The sequence below is a fragment of the Polypterus senegalus genome, chromosome 6 (genome assembly GCF_016835505.1).
Source record: "Polypterus senegalus isolate Bchr_013 chromosome 6, ASM1683550v1, whole genome shotgun sequence".
NCBI classification, from domain to species: domain Eukaryota; kingdom Metazoa; phylum Chordata; class Cladistia; order Polypteriformes; family Polypteridae; genus Polypterus; species Polypterus senegalus.
The window spans coordinates 20,378,915-20,401,854 of NC_053159.1; the positions used below are offsets into that span (position 1 = coordinate 20,378,915).

At 40.3% G+C, this 22,940-nt stretch overlaps 1 protein-coding gene across 1 annotated transcript in view; it reads right to left on the minus strand.

Moving 5' to 3' along the window:
• The window catches only part of spsb1 (splA/ryanodine receptor domain and SOCS box containing 1), a 44,610-nt gene extending 31,115 nt beyond the window's left edge, over window positions 1–13,495 (minus strand). The window contains exon 1 of the mRNA XM_039755519.1: window positions 13,167–13,495. The gene's annotated coding sequence lies outside the window, so the exon portion shown is untranslated. The remainder of the gene's footprint in view (window positions 1–13,166) is intronic.
• Window positions 13,496–22,940: the final 9,445 nt, after the last annotated feature.

Genomic DNA, 22,940 nt, shown 5'->3' on the forward strand with positions numbered 1-22,940 from the left:
CTACACACAACACCCCATAATGACAACATGAAAAAAGTTTACTTGATTTTTGCAAATGTATTAAAAATAAAACAATTGAGAAAGCACATGTACATAAGTATTCACAGCCTTTGTCATGAAACTCAAATTTGAGCTCAGGTGCATCCTGTTTCCCCTGATCATCCTTGAGATGTTTCTGCAGCTTCATTGGAGTCCACCTGTGGTAAATTCAGTTGACTGGACATGATTTGGAAAGGCACACACCTGTCTAGAGAAGGTCCCACAGTTGACAGTTCATGTCAGAGCACAAACCAAGCATGAAGTCAAAGGAATTGTCTGTAGACCTCCGAGACAGGATTGTCTCGAGGCACAAATCTGGGGATGGTTACAGAAAAATTTTTGCTGCTTTGAAGGTCCCAATGAGCACAGTGGCCTCCATCATCCGTAAGTGGAAGAAGTTCGAAACCACCAGGACTCTTCCTAGAGCTGGCTGGCCATCTAAACTGAGTGATTGGGAGAGAAGGGCCTTATTCAGGGAGGTGACCAAGAACCCGATGGTCACTCTGCGAGAGCTCCATAGGTCCTCTATGAAAAGAGAATCTTCCAGAAGGACAACCATCTCTGCAGCAATCCACCAATCAGGCCTGTATGGTAGAGTGGCCAGACGGAAGCCACTCCTTAGTAAAAGGCACATGGCAGCCCGCCTGGAGTTTGCCAAAAGGCACCTGAAGGACTCTCAGACCATGAGAAACAAAATTCTTTAGTCTGATGAGACAAAGATTGAACTCTTTGGTGTGAATGCCAGGCGTCACGTTGGGGGAAACCAGGCACCGCTCATCACCAGGCCAATGCCATCCCTACAGTGAAGCATGGTGGTGGCAGCATCATGCTGTGGGGAGGTTTTTCAGTGACAGGAACTGGGAGACTAGTTAGGAGAAAGGGAAAGATGACTGCAGCAATGTACAGAAACATCCTGGATAAAAACCTGCATCAGAGCGCTCTGGACCACAGACTGAGGAGACAGTTTATCTTTCAGAAGGACAACGACCCTAAGCACACAGCCAAGATATCAAAGGAGTGGCTTCAGGACAACTCTGTGAATGTCCTTGAGTGGCCCAGCCAGAGCCCAGACTTGAATCCGATTGAACATCTCTGGAAAGATTTTAAAATGGCTGTGCACCGACACTTCCCATCCAACCTGATGGAGCTTGAGAGGTGCTGCAAAGACGAATGGGCGAAACTGGCCAAGGATAGGTGTGCCAAGCTTGTGGCATCATATTCAAAAAGACTTGAGGCTGTAATTGCTGCCAAAAGTGCATCAACAAAAGTATTGAGCAAACGCTGTGAATACTTATGTACATGTGATTTCTCAGTTTTTTTATTTTTAATAAATTTGCAAAAACCTTAAGTAGACTTTTTTCATGTTGTCATTATGGGGTGTTGAGTGTAGAATTCTGAGAAAAAAAATGAATTTAATCCATTTTGGAATAAGGCTGTAACAAAATGCGGGAAAAAGTGATGCGCTGTGAATACTTTCTGGATGCACTGTACATGTTGCTGTCAATAAATTAAAATCCAAACTCAAATGTTAATTGACAGGAAGTTGATATGTATTCTTGAATGGTGCAGAGGTAATAACTGTTGCCTTATAACTCAAAAGGTATCGGATTCAAGACTGGGCGCTCCGTGTTTTGAGTAGTGAGCTGTAATTATCATTATTACTATAATAAAAACACACATATGATTTGAGTCTATAACACCTAGTGTAAATTTTTACTGCTTGTAGAAGTTAGCGCTTGTTTTATTCAGTTTTATTCTCTCAGTGATATTCACATGGTACAACGAACTTTGCCCTCCCTCTCCGAGCTGATGGCATTTATCTCTATTCTTTTCACAAGAGCAGTGCTGTGGCTGATGCCTGCTCAGAACGATTAGCTGCAATGGCAATCAAAGATATGATGCCCCATGACCACTATCAGACTGGACAAGGGCAGAACCGTAACAGAAAGCTTCTTCACAGCACTTTCGCTGGCTAATAGATTACTGCACCGCAATACAACTCTGCTTGGCACCATAAGTAAAATGGGACTTCAACCAGCAGCTATAGTCACTTTAGTATGCAAGCAATTTGCCACACTAGCGTTTAGATCTGGCAGTGTTATGCCAACTGTGTACCAAGTATACAAACTTAAGTCTGTCTGCATGGTCATTACCATGCACCATAACACAGAAAGCAGGGAAGATCGAATGTTCAAAAAGCATAGTGTTTTCAAATAGTGATGCTTTCATGTATGAATGTGTGTGTGCATGAGATGCACCATCATAATGGCAAAAAAGCAGCTATTAGCCAACAGAGTAGGTGTGTAAGACCAGATTCAACTTGATACTCCTCAGCAAGGGATGTCAATTCAGCACTGCAGGCTGGAGCTGGCGATCAATGAACAGATGGAAAGAACACCACCTTAGTTTTTCTCCCCTATTTACAGTTGCACCAAATTATGCAGTATAGGTGAGCCTAAAATTCTGAGTGCTACATGCTTTTAATATTCATGTGCAAAATGTTTTTTTCATGATATGTTTGTAAAGCATTACAGGCTTATAAATTGTGAACTACTGCTTAAAAGATGCATGTGAAGACTCTATTTTAATTAGTTATTTAGGAGGTGTCCAATGGGCAACTTCAGGGTACAGTTAATATCACAGCACTCAATTAAAAGCATGTCAGTACCTGTAGCATCATCCAGAAAAGCAGCTCCTGTGCCCCTTACGAAGTTAACCCAGTAAAAAGTCAGGTTCCTCATAATTTGTATACCTTTCTCTCCTTTACAGATGCAGTTGACACTTTAAGGTGTAATTAAAAAAATACCCTGGCCACATGTCTTAATGTTTTAGGCATTGTGCGTCAAACCGGAAGCTACATAAAAACGGAAACATTGCAGGACACAGCGTGTTGGCTCTTTACAGTGGGAATTCTAAAGCACAGAAACAGATAGAAAGCCAGAATTGAGAATCCGGACAAGGCTCTTTAAAATGTAATTTGCTACAACAAAAGGAAAATCTGAAATATGGAAGTTGTGTTTCATTATTATTAATGAAAAGGTAAACCAGCATTTGCTTGGCAAGTCAAATGATTAACAGTTTTATCAAAGCAGCAGTAACACATTGGATCTCAGATTCATGAGTAAATTGGGAACAAAAAACAACAGCAGGAGAACACATTTATAGCACCAGAAGAGTTTTCAAAATCTGTTCTTTGAACAACTATAAAAATCAAAGAGCAGATGAGTGTAGCAGAGTGTAGTGTAGTGTCTGGAGTCACACTATGCTGAAATTTGAGTGGTGAAACAAAAAACTCATTCTACACAAAAATTCATCTAATCTATAGATATCAATTTAGCCCACCCCCCTATATGTTAGAAATAAAAAGGTGCCTTTTTAATACGAAAGATGTAGACGGGCTATTAAAATGTTTCTTATAGCTCACAAGTTCAATTAAAAGTATAGCAGCAAGGATCACAGAAGCCACAAAACTCTTAAACTGCTATATTGGCTTTCAAGTAACAGATTTTAAAAGTTTCCTTTTTACTTATAAGTCATAAAATGATTAGTCACTCCTTATCTTAAAATATTAATGCTTACAGTATTGTATACACTTAAAGTGCAGAGCTCCTTAAAATTCCAAGGAATAAAACTCTTGAAAGCAAAATTAATTGGCAGCAACTCTGGAATAATTTACCTGCCAATATTAGAGTTATCTTTCTTGGTATTCTAAAAATGTCTAAAAAACTATTCTAGCATGTTATACTCAGCTCCAAGTTCTTATTTAAGTGTTTCTCCTACTTTTGCCCAGCCTTAACAATCATGACCGACTGCAACCAATAAATGTAGCTAATCACATGGGGCTATATCCGGAGAAATAGGTGGGTGACTTGCCTCTGAATGTTCACCCAGCAGCAACACAGTTGTAAAGCTGAAGGATTGTGGTCAATCGTTTTCACATTTAGGACAGTCAAATGAGGCTAATATTGCATAATAATGAAAATGGATTACATTCTCACATCAGAACTCTACACATGCTCTTGCTGGCACTGCCTTGAACCTTTATTCTAGTATTGAAGATTGGCCATGCCTAAATTATTGCACATATTGACATCAAAATTTCATCCCCAGTTATGCAGTAAGTCTTAAATTTCCTCAAATTAGGGTTCTTTAGCTAAGGATTCACCTTGAAACACTGGATACGAGCATGCTTTATGGAATCAACAACCAGGGCATCCAACATACACTTGTTTATGCTGAAAGGATTCCGAACCCATGGTGCTCTAATGCAACATAACCATCAACACTCCCCAGCTGTCCATGAAAATTTTTCATAAGTGGCTTATTAAAAGAATATTTTAAGCAAACATACACAATTAGGAAATTATAAGCATACCACTGGATTTTGAACATATAATACAAGTAAACTAAGATATCATACTCAACAGGAAACTGATATTCTTTAGTTTCACACTGATCCCCTTACAAAACCACTGTGACAAAAATAAAAAAAAAAACCCACAACCACTAAAAATTGTCTCAACCATTACTACAAGCATGGAGTAAGTAACAAATGTATATAAAAAAAAAAGTGGAAGTACTCCTTTAATCAACTCCATACACACAGATCAAAGCATGCTCCTACTAATATTACAAGGGTAGAGGGGATCCATATCAAACAAATGGGAGTGAAAAAGCAAGCATAACACAAACCAAGAGTCGTCACCAGCAAAGAATTATTCTAGGTAAAACGAGCGTTATTTTTAAAAAAAAAAAAAAAAGGTTTCTGTAACTATTTCAGGCAGACAGAAGAGGTGGAGTAATGAGGAGTACTTGAATGTATAGTCTCTGCTGTGTTACCATCACAGATGCAAGTATATAAATCTCATTCTATAAGCATAACCTGAGAAGACACTGACAATTCTAAAGTGAAGAGCTACATGTCTGCAAAACATTAGACAAAATAAGATGCACTGCATTTAACTGAATGGCAACATTAGAAATCCTGTCTGTGGCATGACAGACTGCATGTACAGAAATTTAAATACTACTTGGTTAAGTTTCATTTAGCAAAGATACAGTAATGTGGAATCATAGAAAACACACTATTAAATAACAGGAGTCTCTAAAGACCAGCATCACAAAAGGAGACCACAGGCAAAGAAATGCCTTAAAACATTGACATGGCTCTGTATTAGAAAGCACTAATGACTTTAGAGACTAAACTAAACTGCTTAAAAAAAAAAAAAAAGTGTTTTCTTGTTGAAATCTGTGGACATAAAACGAACATAGGTGTCGATTTTAAATATTAGCAGGCATATACATTCAAAGCAGCACACCAGCCTGGAATGAAACTTCATTAAAACATTAGCTTTAAGTGAATATGCACTCTTGAAAAAGATCTGTTAATATGCCATCAATATACAGTCTACTGATGTCAAAGAAAGACAAATAGACGTTCGACATTTGTTCTGCAAAGAACTGTTCATTGACTCAATAGAAATTTCATAATTAAACTTTGTTGTATGGAAGTACTTTAAAAATATTTTAGATGTTAAGCAATTCCATTTTATCTTTTAAATACCATAGTGGTGCATTACATGATTCAACTTAGGTGGTTTTATACCTCACCATTAAGCAAAAAGTCCAAATGCAAGTTCAGGTTCTGAAGATAGAAAACAAAGTAGTCCAGATCCTGAAAAAACAGCTGCAGAACATTATCCCACCTACACCAAACTTTATAGTGGGTACTACGCAGTCTGGCATCCACCAAATCAAGGTTTAACCAGCAGACTGCCAGATAGTGAAGTGTGATTCATCATTTCAAGAAGTCTTTAGTACTGCTTCAGAGGCCAATGACAGCAAGGTGTACACCACTCCAGCCAATGCTTGGCATTGGGCATAGTGATCCAAGTGTTGAGTGCATTTGCTCAAAAATGAAAATCCATTTCATGAAGCTCCCAACACACACTTCTTAGGCCGAGGTCGCATCCAGAGTAGGTTTGTAACTCGGTTGTGAATGATGCAACAGACATGATTTATACACAATTTAGCACTTTGCAGTCTGGCCCTGCCCTAAGAGTTTATGTAGTCTACCACCTCATAGTTGAGCTGTTGCTCCTAGATGCTGCATCCATTAGGATGAAATTCCCCAATGTTGAGTAATAAACTGTTAGCTCGCCAACTGTAAGGCTGGCAGCACTTGATGTATTATCTGATCACACATATTTGTGCGATGTCCACACTAATAAATAGTGACTATACAGCATTTAAATTCCATAATGGTCACTCACTTTCAAGATACAAAATAAAATTCAACAGTAAGTTGCATTTTAGAATATCACAGCATCAAGAATACTGAAAAAGCATCAAATAACTGCTTGTAAAGTACAGTAGCCTCCCTGGTTTGTAGGGCAATGGAAGTTTAATATCTGAATACCTACAGCAATGCAGAAGCAGAAATAACCCATGTTAACTTTGCTGAAAATTAAATGGATTTTTAAAAAGGTGCTCCATATAAAGCAGAAGCATCAGCTTGAACAGGATCATGCTGATCAAAGGTCTCTTCAAGGAGCACACTGCTTTAGGTAGTTATAAGGTAGCCTCTTGAAGTAAATAACGACTAAAAATGTCAATTATGAAAACCCTGACACTATCTGCATAATTGATGTCAAGAAACTAAACTAGAATATGCAACTTAACCGGTATATTGCCACCTTTAAATACCCTACAATTTCTTCCAGCACTCAGATTTTATGAACACCTGTGATGCGTTTCTGAAAAACAACCTGAACAATATGGGGTTCATGAGCCTAACACAAGATAACCAGTTACAAATGTATACAGGTTTGAAAAATGGCACTTTTAAACATGCAGTTTAACACCTACGCTAGTTGGATTTTGACCCCAGTTAACATTGCCCCACAGTATTAATGGATTCCTAGCATATAATACACTTCTAGATGCAGCTGGTGAAGCAGGGCACATAATGTATTGTTCATCGAATGACCTTAGATCGATAGCAAAAAGAAAAACATAGGAATGCTATGCCGATACCAACTGTTTGCACTATGCTTTAAACATATTCTTCACTGTTGTACCAAGAAAATAACTAAAAAAGGTGAAAGGAAAAATTACACATAAATACAAACATAGGGTATAGGATGCCTTTCTATTGCTTCAAGAGGATATCTAACTCAGGCTGCTAACATAGGTCATTTCATTTTTAATAATTTCTCTGGTAATATATTTGTTAAATAAAGGATTAAATCACATATGTGCAACACAAAAGAATATTATAAAAAAAAGTGTGCTTGTTAGAATGACAAGAGGGAAAACAATTCCACATAGGGCTGGGTGATTAATTGAAAAGTAATTGAAATCGACATTCAGAACCTATAATCGATCAAATTTTTCCAGGTCGATTATTTCGATTACTTTCCCTTTAAAAACACTACCGCGTGTGGAGTCACGTTACGTTATTCCGCTGACATTTCAAGCATGGAGAGCTTAAATACCGACACAACTGAGCAACAAGAGCAGTACGAGAACAGTATGAGAAGAGTTCAAGAAAATGGAAAGAAATAACTGACGCTATTTGTTATTACATCGCAAAGGATACGACTCCCTTGGCTACAGTGGAGCGAAGCGGGTTTAAACACCTCGTTAAAACTCTCGACAGAAGATACACTGTACCATCGCGATCACATTTTTCTAAATCTGTGCTGCCAGACATGTACAAGACATGTTGTAAAAATGTAGCTGCTGAACTGAAAAATGTTCAACACTTTGCAGCCACATCTGATCTCTGGTCAAGTAGGACGATGCACCCATTCTTGAGCCTTACTTTGCACTACATTGACGACGATTGGAAGCTGCGCCAGAGATGCCTTGAGACGGCATATTTTCCAGCCGATCACATGGCAGATATGATTGCACAAGATCTGAAAGATATGCTTTCTGAATGGGACCTCGCGGAAGAAAAACTTTCAGCCATTACAACAGACAACGGTGCTAATGTTGTCAAAGCTGCTGCGCTTAATGGATGGTTACGGCAGCAGTGTTTTGGACACCGACTACACCTTGCAATTGGTAAATACACGTCAGCTTAATTAAATATAATAGCATTGGGATGTTATCAAATTGGGCATATCTGGCGTTTACTATATTCTGGCTACGCTAAATTTGTTCATAAAGCACCTTTATAAATGTTACAATATGCTTGATATTACAGTGTTACAACGTTAAGTTCACATTACAATGTAACAGAACACTACATCATTAAAATAAAAATCATTGTTTTGTAAAAATGTGTTGTTAATCTGATATTATTTAAGAAATATAAGAGGCTCATTAATTTTGGTACTGTTAAAGCTTCAGGTATAAATAAAATATTGTCAATAATAAAAAAATTATTAATTGTGTATTTCAGAAAATGGATTGAAAGATCAATGTGTGACATGTGCAGTGAGGGTGTGCAAAAACAGTCAGTGTTTTTTCCTATAGCTGGAAAAAAAAGAAGGCATTAATGAAGTTGCAACAAGAACTGAACCTGCCACAACACAAGCTGAAAACAGCATGCGTTACCAGATGGGGACTGATGCAAATGATGATTGCAAGAGTCCTCGAACAAAGGAAAGCTATTACACAGGTCCTTTCTGAAGACAAAAAATCCAGGCACCTTGTTCCATCGTGGGCTGACCTGGATGTCTTAGAGGCTGTCAGCAAGGCTCTTTCCCCCTTGATAGAGTTCACAGACGCCCTATCAGGGGAAGAGTATGTGACCATTTCATTTGTAAAGCCTGTACTGCACATCCTCAATTCACGAGTGCTTGCTGAGGAGGAAGATGATGTGGAGCGGACTAAAACTATCAAAACCAGCATCCTCAGGCACCTTAAGGAGAAGTACTCAGATCCTATCACAGAAGAGCTACTGGACACAGCCAGCTTTGTTGATCCCAGATTTAAAGCTACATACATTTCTGCTCACAATGTCCCCACCATTCAGGAGAAAGTGAAAACAGAGATGGAGAAGATGTCAGAAGCTGAAGTCTGCAGAGAAAGTCAGATTACAGAGACTGCAGAACCAACAACTTCATCAGCAGTAGCAAAAAAGAGGTCATTAGGAAGCTTTTTTAAAGGGAGTGAGGCAACACCTTCAGCAAGTTCAGCTACACCCACTCTGTCACTTCAGCAATCGCTAGAAGCAGAGATGAGCAGCTATTTGGTGTCCCCCATGCTGGATAGTGAGGCAAATCCACTGGACTGGTGGAGGAAGCATCATGTACACTTTCCCACTCTAAGTAAATTGGCAAAAAAGTATCTCTGCATACCAGCTACTAGCTCCCCATCAGAGCGGGTTTTCAGTTCGGGCGGAAACATTGTTACATGCCTCGGGTCCTGCCTGAAACCTGAAAAGGTTAACATGCTCGTGTTTCTTAGTAAGAACTTAGAGTAAATTCATGTTCATATAGTGACATGACAAGATCGCCAAGATCACCTCATGCAACAGTGTTTAGAGAGTTCTATTTTCATTACAACAATCTGTTTACATTGATACATTGCACATTAAAATATCTGTTTACAGAAGATGCAAGAAATGCACTGTTTAAAATATTTACAGGATATATAAGTTTTTATTTAGAAGAGATTCTGCTTATTTTCTACTTTTAATAAGAAAAACATTGAAAATAATTTATTTTGTTTCCAAATATGCAAGTTACTTTTACTTTTTTTATAAGAACAAAGTGACTGTTCATTTTAGGCAATGTGTGATTTAATTTCAGTTCAACATTGATGTTCAATAAATAATCACAGATAGTGTGTTTCCTTCAATTATTTTAAAATCAAGTAATACACCATTCAAAAAATCTCTCACTTATAATATGTGAGCATTTTCATTGTACAAAACTTGTCAATGAACTATGAGGGCAAAAAAATTAAAAAATAAAATAAATCGTTCATTAATCATAAAATGTTAAAATGTTCAATTAATCGAGATTTTGATTTTAGGCCAAATCGCCCAGCCCTAATTCCGCATAATAAAATTTGAAATCTTTGATCAAAAGTGCAACTGAAAAAAAAAAAATCATTTATTTATATAGCACATTTTCATACAAAAAAAATGTAGCTCAAAGTGCTGAAAATGCTGCAAGCAAACTGGATGTCCAATTCATAGTACACCTCCAGTTTAAGTATTGCGTGAAATTCTAACCATTACACTTAACAAGTGTACACGAGTGGTTAAAAAAGGACTTAATGAAGCAGTGGGGTAACAGATGTACCCACACTTTCTATACATCATAACCTGGAACGCAGCCTGTCTTGTCCAATAAAAAACTGGATAGTTTAATTTGATGGATCTAGAGTTGCATGCCCACATAACTGAATAAAACTTAAAAAAACCACACACAATTGAAAAAAGTGTGATCATCATGAGCTACTGCACCATTTCTTCTTGGAATTATCTATACCATAAAAAGCAAGTCAGCACCCCCTTGAGGACTATAGGGCTAGAAACTTTCTTGAAGCATTCTACAAAAAAATTACTGCAATGTTAAATGTCTCCTCTGGGTGAGACCTGCTGAGCGCCATACTATTTATAGTGTCAGAGATAATAAAAAGAAGACACAGCAAAAGGAGAGCCCGTTTTTAAAAAGGTGCTTTTTTTAAACATCTTGCTGCCTCAACGGCAAAAAAAAAACTGATGAAATGGCTGCAACTCAAACCCCAGAGGCTAGTTACTACCTTACTCCCGATGCAGTCATACCCAAACCTCTGAACTAGACTGGGTTTCATAAATGATTAGGAATTACATATAGAGTGTTCAAACGTGGATGTTCAAAGGGAATTATAGAAAAACCACACACATCACTGCTTGTGCCAATTCATGCATCTTCTGCGACGTCTCCACTTATACACACTAACAGACATAACCTTAATTATAATGAAAACTAATTTAGATGCACAAGCTTGGGGAACAGAAGGAGGGCAGACCAAGCAAACAGGAGACAGTCTAAGGGCTGATATTAAAGCAATCCACATGGCTGAATCACTGGGGCCAACAACATGAGTCATTTCCCTAGACAACCAGTCCAGTGCATTTCATCTGAAAAGGTGTAAACTGTGGGACCACACCATAAGACTAATCAAATTTCACTCACATCACCAACATGCATTTACAAATATGAATGCTGTTTCAAAGCACCAAACGAGTCCCTCACATAAACATTCTATACATCATTGTGAGCGATCTGCATGCAAAGCATTGCTTAACGACATACAAAGACCAGAAACCCATGGAAGAAAAACCTTACATTTTATGGGATCTACTGGGAATGTTCAACTAAATATGGTATGTGAGGCTGTAATCCATTCAATTTATATTAAAAAAAAAAAATTCATGGCCCATCTAATTCTTTTCCACTTGTTTTCTAGGTACTACTGTGAAGTCAAATGCACTCTTACACTACTATTTTGGATTCAGAAGTCTATATTTCTGTCACAGTTTCAGACATCAGGTCTTCAAGTGTTTTTCTAAACTTCAGTTTTGCTTCTGTTTGTATGTTCATAAATTTCACTCACTGCATTATAATCATGTTTTCTCTGTAAAGGTATCTAGGATATAAGCATATGGTTATATTTAAAAAAGACTGATAAGTTAACAGCTGATAACAGAAATCAATGCAAACCAATACATTTCACAATCCCATAGCATGGAAGTCTGCAGTGCTTCATGGTGGTGCTACTTTTAATACAACCCGCTCTGTGGACTTTGGTGTTCCTTCTCATGTCCATGTGGGATTTCTTAGCACATCCCAAAAACAACACTCACTGGAGGAGAATCACTTTATCAGGAGAGAACCCATATACTTAAGTGGAATCTGACTTGGTGGTTGCGGACACTGGCTCACTCAACACAAATTTTAAATTGTTGTGTTCAGATTTAAGTAACAAGTTTATAGTTACAGTAACGTATTAAATACCAACAATTCATAACCATAGCAACTTTGATTGTTAGTAATGAAAAAACGTCAGTAAGGCTTACGCTTAAGATATGTCCTGTTTTAACTTTCACTATGACTGAAACTAGTGGGAACATAACGTACTCCAGTCACTCACAGGTTAAGCAATTTCACACATACGATAAAAGAATTAGTACAGTCACAAAAATACGTCGTTTGCGGAATTCAAATGGCTGGCGTCATTGGAATCGAGTCCCTAGCAGCAGTCTTTCTGCTATCTTATTAAATATTGATGGTCGCTCAATAACGAATAAAGACGAAGAACCAAAATTAAACTTGGAAGAGTTCACTGAAATTCCTTAACTTTAAAAGACACGATAACATCCAAGTAAAGCTTACCACATTAGACATTAAATGAATTAGTGTAATACGTCCTCAAAACCAAACAAGGATCTTCATAACATGTTCGCAACTATCGAAAAAGTTGATCATCCAAAGAGCAGAGACGATCAGAGACAACTGCACTACATCCCATCCAGAACATTAGTAAAGAAAAAATGCTAGTATCGGAATAAATGTAAAATATCTAAAACAAGGAATGCAGAGTGTTTCAAACAGCTCGGACTAGTTTGCTAGCAGACAAGTGTGTGCCCGGGATCCGCTCTCGAAAACCAGTGAATGCGGCGCTAATAGGCGAGCACGCGCTCCCCAACCCTTTCAATAAAAAACAATTTTACAAGGTACGCTGACATAACAACCGCAACACTACCCAACCCTACGGAGCGAGTTATTACTGCAGCCAAAGATGCGACTACAAGTTGAAGTCGCCTAAGCAGATGTCAACTTTGTCCCTTCATAGGTATTATTTCTGAAGCCTTCTAGCGACCGTATCCCTTAAGAGTATTTAGCGCGTTGGGTTCTGTTTTACAACGCACCATGAAGGCTCTACGTGTGTAATTTTACTGCATTAGGCAGCTGTCTTTCACATCTCTACTTATTATTATCCATTTGTCCGGGGCGTTGGTGCAGAAACTACCGAATGGGGCCGAAGAGCGCCGCAGTCCAGAAGCCAACAGTTCACCGCCTGCCTTTTCCGCACAAAGTGGACGCGGTCCCGCCAATAATGTCCAAACTTATACAGCCCATACTCTGTGTCTTACGGTCTTCGAACTCGTTACAACTTACCTACTCTGGTCGACGACTAGGAGGCCCCCAATAAAATGCGTTACGCCCCACAAATAAATCCTCTCCGACAAGAAAGCAAGAGAGCTCCTCTCACGTCCTCCTTATAAAAAAAAAAAAAAAAAGAAAACAAAAAACGACTTGAGCCAAAAAAAGAAAATAACACGGTGACAGTTATGGGTTTAAACAGTGCGGATGCCACCGAGCCGCGCAGTCGTCGTCACCATCATCACCATTTGTCGCGGCTTCGCTCCATCGGAGCTGAAAGCAACGCTGCGAGGATGACAGCGATGGCCGCTGATATTACTGCTAAGAGTGAGAAGAGAAACTGTAGCTTCCGCTTGTCACGTGGTACAAATAGCCGTCAGCTGCGCGCTCTGCCCGCCCATCTCGATGGTTGTGCGCTCTCTCTTAAAGACACAGCAGTGATCCTCTCTCTCTCTCTCTCTCTCTCTCTCTCACTCTCTCACTCACTCTGCCAGTAAGTTCATGTCCTCCAAATGGAAAACAAAAGGGTTATAACTAAAACTCTTTATTGATTCCTTAAAGGACGCAATTAGATTTGAATTCTAAACGAGTTGTTGGGTCATCGTCACCTTGTTTCAACAAGAAAGATTATTGACCCAAAAACAAATGAACAATTTAAATGAAGAATAATAGTAAAATCGATATACATTTTTTATTTTGTATACGATTGTTCACTTATGATTTCTACTCTAGCACCTATACTGCGTAATGATGCGGCCTATACCGCTTTACCGCGTAATGACACGGATCTGCGGAATAGGTGCTATATCAGAAATCTGTGGCATAGGTGCTAGATTAGAAATCGTCAGTGAAAAAAACGTATACACAATATAAAAATACATTGATTTACTATTATTCTTCATCAATGTATTTTCTGATTCCACTTTGTTGGACAAAGCTGCGTTATAAAGTCTGTTTAACTCAGTAGTGGTCAAATCAGCATTGGCTATTCTCTTGTGCTAGGAGGAGAGAGAGGTTGAGATTCGGGTTAACATCATTCCTAGGATGAAGCTGTTAAGGGCCTTGCTCAAGGGCCCAACGGAGTAGAGCCACTTCTGGAGTTTACAATTGGTAGTGTAGATCTCTAACTCAGAGCACCACTTCCGCCCGAAAAAACGTGTTATTCCATCTGCATGTACAAGATGTTGAAGCAAGTGCACCCCCAAAATGCAAGTGCACCCTCCGGAAATAACCCTCTATCTGCCACAGCCAGGTGTTAAGTGGGCGACCCCTTGGCCTGGTCCAGCAACTCGGGTCCCCAACAATGAGGATCTTATGAGCTGGATCATCCTCGGGGAAACGCACCACATGGCCATAGTGCCGTAACTGACGCTCCCTCACAATGCAGGTAATGTACCTCATTCAGGACTCCATGAGCAACACAAAGTCAAACCAATGGTACCCAAGGATTTTCTGGAGAGATACAGCACCAAAGGAGTCCAGTCTTCGTCTTAGGTCACTGGATAGCGTCCATGTCTCAAAACCATATAGCAAGACAGGAAGCACCAGGATTCTAAAGACTTGGACCTTCATCCTTTTGCATAGATATCGGGAGCACCACAAACCCCTTTCCAGCGACCTCATGACCACCCATGCTCTCCCAATCCATCTACTGACTTCACAGGAAGAGTCATCAGAGACATGAATGTCACTGCCACAGTAAGTAAACCTCTAGACAAGGTCGACACTCTCTCCACAAACAGACACACTGCTGATGGCTGTGCCCAAGAGGTCATTAAAGGCCTGGATCTTAGTTTTTATCCAGGACACTCGCAAGCCCAGACACTCAGACTCCTCACTCAGTCTCTCGAGCACCCCGATCAGAGCCTCCATTGACTCTGCAAAGATCACAGCATCATCAGCAAAGTCAAGATCTGTGAATCTTTCTTCACCAACAGATGCCCCACAGCCGCTGGACCCCACGACCTTGCCCAACACCCAGTCCAAACAAGCATTGAACAGAGTAGGTGCAAGAACACACCCCTGATGAACCCCAGAATCAACTGGGAAAACTCCACTCTTCACAGCACTTACAGTACCAGTGTACAGGCCAGCTATGATATCCAGCAACCTCGAGGGGATCCCGTGAACCCTCAGGATGTCCCACAGAGCAATCGACAAAGGCTGCAAAGAAACTCTGCCGATATTCGCGTTTGTACTCCATGAGAGCCCTCAGTGCCAGGATGCAGTCGATGGTAGACTTCTTAGGCGTAAAACCAGACTGTTCCAGTTGCTGGTAGGTAAGCAAGTGATCACAGATCCTATTGAGGACAACCCTAGCAAGGACCTTACCAGGCACAGAGAGTAGTGTTATCCCCCTGTAGTTGCTGCAATCCAAGAGATCGCCCTTCCCTTTCCAGATAGGGACAACTAGTCCTGTTTTCCAGTCAGTTGAGAAGATGCCAGTCTCCCAAATGGAAGCAAAGATTGCTTGCAATGCCAGGAGGACAGTCTGACCACCAGCCTGGAGAGGTTCACCCCTGCTTATCTTCATGATAATATGCTGGCTACTAAAGTACAGTTTGCGTCCTTGACCACCTGTGATGCTGTGATATCACTTGCGATTCCCATATGTGTACTCCTGCACACTTCAGTCATTGATCTTTATGTTTGTGCCAGCAATCACACCGACAAATCCAGAAAAACCAGTGATTTGCATTTGTGCTGCTTGCTTTACCATTACCTCACACTTTACAAGCCCAGGAAGGTATAAGGAGGAAGACAGAGACTTCTCTGACATTGGATAAATAGAGCTTTGCAGAAAATAAGAGGAGATTACAGAGAGAGTGGCACAAAATGCAACTCTGGAAGGCGATTTTTAGGGACACTGGAAGAGTGAATGCGACTTCAGAAATGGCAAGAAGAGCCATGGCTAGTTTCAGTGAATATGATTTTACAATGAGTTTCCCTTGGTCATAACAGCAGGAAGTTGATTCTCCTGAAACTACAGCTGTGGATCATCTATTGTTAAACAAACATGCCCATTATCATTCACTGTGTGGGTCACATTCTTTCCATTTCAGTGCTCTTTACAGTATTATTCATGGTGTTGTTGTGAACTGGCAACAATTATGTGAATCTGAGTGCAGTGTCCTACCTTATTATAGTAGTCTTTTTCTTCTTATTATTTTGAATATTATTATTGTTATCATTATCTTTATGGTGTGTGATGGACCCGGGCTGTCAGCGTGCCCCAAACCCGATCACACACAGTCCTAGATTCAAATAAAGGATGGCTTATTAACCAAAAAAGTATGTCCCCAAAGTTACACAAGCACAGGTTTTCTTTCTCCACAAATCAATTCTCTTACAATTCCTCTCACCGCCACACTTCCTCCTCCAGTCGAGTGTTGCTCCACGTCCTCCCAGCTCCAACTCGCCTGGATAGGGGAGTGCGGTCCCTTTTATTTAAGACCCGGTAGTACTAACGATGCCAAGGTCACTGCCCAGTGGAAGTACTTCCAGGTCATATGGAAGTCCCATAAATTGGGGGGGTGCATCTCCCAATAGTACCCCCTTGCGGCACCCATGGTCCTCAGCAGCATTCCCTGCTGGTTCCCAAATGGGTGCTGATACAATAATATAATAATTTATCCCCTGTGGTGTCTTTTACAATTGATGGGCTCTCCACCCATCCCTTCTGGGCATCTCTTCTGGGTCTGGCTTCTTCTTCTCTCCTGGTTGGAAGCCCATCTGCCTGCTTGGAGCCTCCTGTCCCAGTAAGGAACCATCCCTTTTTCTGGATGGGATGCCTGTCCAACCCTGGTGGCATTTACAGGTGACTTTAACGTAAGTATCCAAAAACTACCAAGCATCATCATGAATTCCAGAGAAACTACAAAACACCTTCATGAATTGCAGTTTGAGGCTCAGGTTGCCATAAAATTGTGATATCATTCATTCTCAAACATGAAATCCTGCTCTTTGCTGGGAGTTAAATGTAGGACACCTCATAAATATTTCTCATGTCCTACTCGGGGTAGGACAAATTCTTATTCTAGTCAGATTTTTAGTCCAATTCCTAGGAATAATTCTGAGATGCTTCATAAATACGGGCACCGTATATCTTTAGGGATGTGGGAGGAAACCAAAGTATGAGGAACAGAACCCACTCAGACACAGGGAGAACATGCAGACAGCAACTTGTTATAGAAATCAAATGTACACCCTTGGATTTTTGTAGCATAAGGGGTGAACACTATGCCACCTTCACACATATATTCTGTTTTTGGAGTCCTGTTGCATGTTATATGTTTTGCTTTCATTTCTAGTGTATTTGTAAATGATGTGAGGGTTACCACAGCGGGTCATCTTCTTCTTCATCTTCACCTTCCTGTCCTTGTCATCTTGTTCTGTTACACCCATCACCTGCATGTCTTCTCTCACCACATCCATAAACCTTCTCTTAGGCCTTCCTCTGTTTCCCTTGCCTGGTAGCTCTATCCCCAGCATCTCTCCTCTGCACGTGCCCAAACCAACGCAATCTCGCCTCTCTGACTTTGTCTCCCAACCATCCACCTGAGCTGACCCTCTAACATCCTCATTTCTAATCCTGTCCATCCTCGTCACGCCCAATGCAAATCTTAGCATCTTTAACTCTGCCACCTCCAGCGCTGTCTCCTGCTTTCTGGTCAGTGCCACCGAGTAGCTGAAAGAAGAAGATGATGTCAGGGTAATGAAAGTGCACTATATTAGAATAAATTGAGCAGACTGAATGCTTCATAACACCGTGCTTCACAGGAGTTCACCAGACAGTTTAAAATGTATCTGATAGATTTTGGTCTGCCAGTCACAAAAATACCCTTTAATTTTTCCTCTCGTGTACTTGCTTTATTGCAGTCGCCTACTTTTGTGATTTTGTCTTATATGTCTACATGTACAGTACAACAGCTACAACTGGAACATCTGCAGTGATCTAAATGCAGTAGCACCACTATGCAACTTCGATATACCAGGTGCTGCAAATGGGACAGTCATGCTAAAGAGTCTCGTTACATTAAAAAGAAATGGCTACTTCATTAGCATTTGGTTCCATCCATCCATCCATCCATCCATTATCCAACCCGGGTTTAGACATGCAGGTTAGGTGGATTGGCAATTCTAAATTGTCCCTAGTGTGTGCTTGGTGTGTGTGCCCTGCGGTGGGGTGGCGCCCTGCCCGGGGTTTGTTTCCTGCCTTGCACCCTGTGTTGGAATTTGGTTCCATTACAGAAAAGTGTTGCACATAAATCACTTGTCGACCCAACTGGCATATTTTTGCCTCCTCTTCAAATAAAACTTGGAATGATGAAAAAATTTGCCAGAGCAATGAACGAGGAAGATGAAGGAATTTAATATTTGAGACAGATGTTTCCACAAATAACTGATGCCAAGATTAAGTAAGGCATTTTTGTTGACCCACAAATCAGACATGGCATCGATGACAAGTGCTTTGAAGATCTGCTAATAGGGCTGGAGGACTGCATGGAAAGCATTCAGGGATTGAGAATTTTCTTGCCAACTCTAGAGCACCAAACTACGCCCAGCTGGTTTACAACATGCTTCAAGCATTCAAAGCCATGAAGTGGAACATACATGTCTGCAAAAATTCTTTTTCTGTATTCACATGTGGACTTCTCTGCTAATTTTAGTGCAGTCAGTGACGAACATGATGAAAGGTTTTACCAGGACATTGCAACGATGAAAAGAGACACTATGAGGACAAGTGGAATCCATTAATGCTGGCTGACTATCGTTGAATGCTAAAATGAGAAGCAACAAAACATTTTTAGCTCAACTGAATTAATACAGTGTGTCAGCATTAATAATCAATTAAACACATTAAATTCAATAAATGTTAACTTCATGTTTCTCCAAATTCCTACATATATAGTCAATCTGAAATTATAATTGAACCAAGGGAATAATATACACTGACTGGCCACTTTATTAGGTACACCGGTTCAACTGCTTGTTCACGCAAATATCTAATCAGCCAATCACATGGCGGCAACTCAGTGCATTTAGGCACGCAGACATTGTCAAGACAAACTGCTGAAGTTCAAACTGAGCATCAGAATGGGGAAGAAAGTTGATTGAAGTGGCACGGTTGTTGGTACTAGACAGGTTGGTCTGAGTATTTCAGAAACTGCTGATCTTCCGGGATTTTCACACACAACCATCTCTAGGGTTTACAGAGAATGGTCTGAAAAAGAAAATATCCAGTGAGCGGCAGTTCTCTGGGTGAAAATACCTTGTTGATGCCAGAGCTCAGAGGAGAATGGCCAGATTGGTTCAAGCTGATAGAAAGGCAACAGTAACTCAGATACCCACTCATTACAACCAAGGTATCTAGAAGAGCATCTCTGAACACACGACACATTGAACCTTGAAGCAGGTGGGCTACAGCAGCAGCAGATCACACTGAGTGCCACTCCTGTCAGCTAAGAACAGGCAACTGAGGCTACAATTCACACGGGCTCACCAAAATTGGACAATCGAAAATTGGAAAAACGTTGCCTGGTCTGATGAGTCTCAGTTTCTTGGGATGGTAGGGTCACAATTTAGCGTCAACAACATCAAAGCATGGATTCATCCTGCCTTGTATCGACGGTTCAGGCTGGTGGTGGTGATGATGTAATGGTGTGGGGAATATATTCACTTTGGGCTCCTTAGTACCAATCATTTAAATGCCACAGCCTACCTCAGTATTGCTGACCATGTCCATCCCTTTATGACGCATAATGTGCCGTGTCACAAAGTTCATATTCAGGGCTGTGGAGTCAGAGTCAGAACTGAGGAGTCAGAGACAATTTTGGGTGCCTGGAGTCAGAGTCGGCAAAAATGAACCAGCTCCGATTCCTAATAAACTTACAATACAATACAGTTTATTTCTGATAGCCCAAAATCACACAGAAAGTGCCGCAATGGGCTTTAACAGACCCTGCCTCTTGACAGCCCCCCAGCCTTGACTCTCTAAGAAGACAAGGAAAACTCCCAAAAAAACCTTGTAGGGAAAAATGGAAGAAACCTTGGGAAAGGCAGTTCAAAGAGAGACCCCTGTCCAGGTAGGTTGGGCATGCAGTGGGTGTCAAAAGAAGGGGGTCAATACAATACAATACACAGAACAGAACAAATCCTTAATACAGCATAAAAATAAAAATTTTAGAAATACGGATCAGAATTTAACAGTAGATGATATCACGTAATATGATTTGGATTTGTTTAGAGTCCTGGAGACCTCAGCCATCAAGCTGCCTCCCCCATTTGGCCATTCCACAGCTGAAACAGTGCTGGGCCAGCCAATCCGATGAAAGGACCCCTCTTTCCCATGATTCCTGCGATCCTCCATCAGGGATGACTTTACCATAGGCAGGCAAAACAACTTGGCAGGTGGGCCATGGCACCAAATGCCACATTTGAGTACAGAATAGGTAAGGGTTAGTATTCAATTATAACTGTCATGTTACTTATGTTTTAGTGCTAATGACTAACAACAGAGATGCAGTCTGTTTAGTTAATCAGCAGCTCTAGTCAGGGTGTGCTAAACTGAAGTGGTGAGTCTTCAGCTAGGGTTTAAAGGCTGAGACCGAAGGGGCATCTCTTATAGTAGCAGGCAGACCATTTCACAGTTTAGGGGCCCTGTAACTAAAAGATCGACCTCCCTCTGTTATTTTATTAATCCTTGAAATCCTAAAAAGACCAGCATCTTGAGATCTTAACGTGCGCTCGGGTCTGTAAATCATGATAAATTCAGACAAGTAAGCTGGACCTTGGCCATTTATTACTTTATATGTTAAAAGGAGGATTTTGAAATCTGCCCTAAACTTAACCGGGAGTCAGTGTAAGGATTTAAGAACTGGAGTTATGTGTTCATATTTTCTTGTTCTTGTAATAATTCTCGCAGCCGTATTTTGGATTAACTGGAGGCTGTATAAAGAACAGTTTGAACAGCCAGTGAACACCGCATTGCAGTAGTCAATCCTACTAGAGATAAATGCATGAATTAATTTCTCAGAATCCTGTTTATTTAGAATTTAAATTGTAATGAAAATAAATACAGCAAGTTCAAATGTCCCATTTCACAAACAATACTCATAATGAAGTACTTCTCTGATGTAAGAATACAGTCCGGTGCATAGTTGTGTTACTACTAGTGTGAAATTCAGCTGAGCTATTATACAACCTGACATTCTCATAGTGTAATCTGGATTATGGTACATTACAAAAAGTGTTTTCATTTTATTTCAGATATAATGTGTTTAACAAGTTAATATGAGTGTAAACAAGTGTAATGATGTAGGTGGAGGTGTGTGCTGTGGCCTGATGTGTGTTCAGGGGTTCTTGTCTTTTGTTTAAACTGGTCAATATGGTAGAGAGTCAGCTTCCTAGCCAGTAGTTCTGTGGTTAAATGACATGTATGTTGCCTTCCTTCCATCAACATGGAAAATAAATACAGAAGAGTTGGAGTCAGGGAGTCGGAGTTGAAGGATTTATCTACCAACTCCACAGCCCTGCTCATATTATCTCAAACTGGTTTCTTGAACATGATGATGAGTTCACTGTACTTAAATGACTTCCACAGTCACCAGATCTCAATCCAACAGAGCACCTTTGGGATTTGGTGGAACAGGAGATTCGCATCATGGATAATGCAGCCGACAAATCTGCAGCAACTGTGTGATGCTATCATGTCAATATGGACCAAAATCCCTGAGGAATGTTTCCAGCACCTTGTTGAATCTATGCCACTAAGAATTATGGCAGTTCTTAAGGAAAAATGGGGTCCATCCTGGTGCTAGCAAGGTGTATCTAATAAAGTGGTTGGTGAGTGTATCACTTTACCTAGACTTTATCACTTCTTCACAGGAATGACCTTTCATTTTTTTCATTGAGTCCACGATCTCATTAAGAGCCATAATGCCCAGGATAATGTGAAAAGACATAGTGAGTGCAGCTCATGTGAACATAGAATTGCACCTTGCAGATCAGCCCCACCTCGTTTGGTGGGCTGCAGTGAGAACAGCGTCTGAATAAAGCAGACAGGGAATGCATGGCACAAATGTCCAGCGGCGTACTTGGAATGACTATGTAGATGACCGGGTGTTAGCGCCAGCAGAGCACACTTGAAAATCATTCCGGGTTCATTGTATACACACATTGCTCCAAAAGCAGGGGACACTCGTGTTTTAGATAACTGACAGAGAGTAAAGCATAGTGTGTTTATTTGCATAGCCCATGTGTTTTCTGGTTTAATAATATCATGGAGTAAAAGTAGCCATTTTTCTTTGAAAATGTAGTGAAGTCAAAGTGAAAGTAGGCAGAAAATATTATACTCAGGTAAGGATATTTTCAAATATACTCAGATCCAGTAACAACAGAGTGGTTGCTCTTATGGCTAAGGCTCTTCACTGCTATCTGGAAGGTTGACGTTTCAAATCCCATTATTGCCAGAAAGGTTCCTACTCTGTTGGGCCTTTGAGCAAGGCCCTAAACTAGAAACAAAATTTGCTTTGGAGGGCTGTACAATAGCTGAACCTGTCCTCTGACCCCCAAATGTCTTGCAAAAAGACAATATCCCCTTAAGGATTAATAAAGCATATTAAATTAAAATCAAAAAAATCAAATTCTGCTTCATTAATATGTACCACTGCTTCTGTGACCAGTAAGTCACTGCAGTGTGAGATGCCCATGGTGGCACAAATGTTTCTTGAATATTAAACAGATAATAAAGTTGTGGCCTGTTATTCCCCAGGTACCAGTGGACACCTG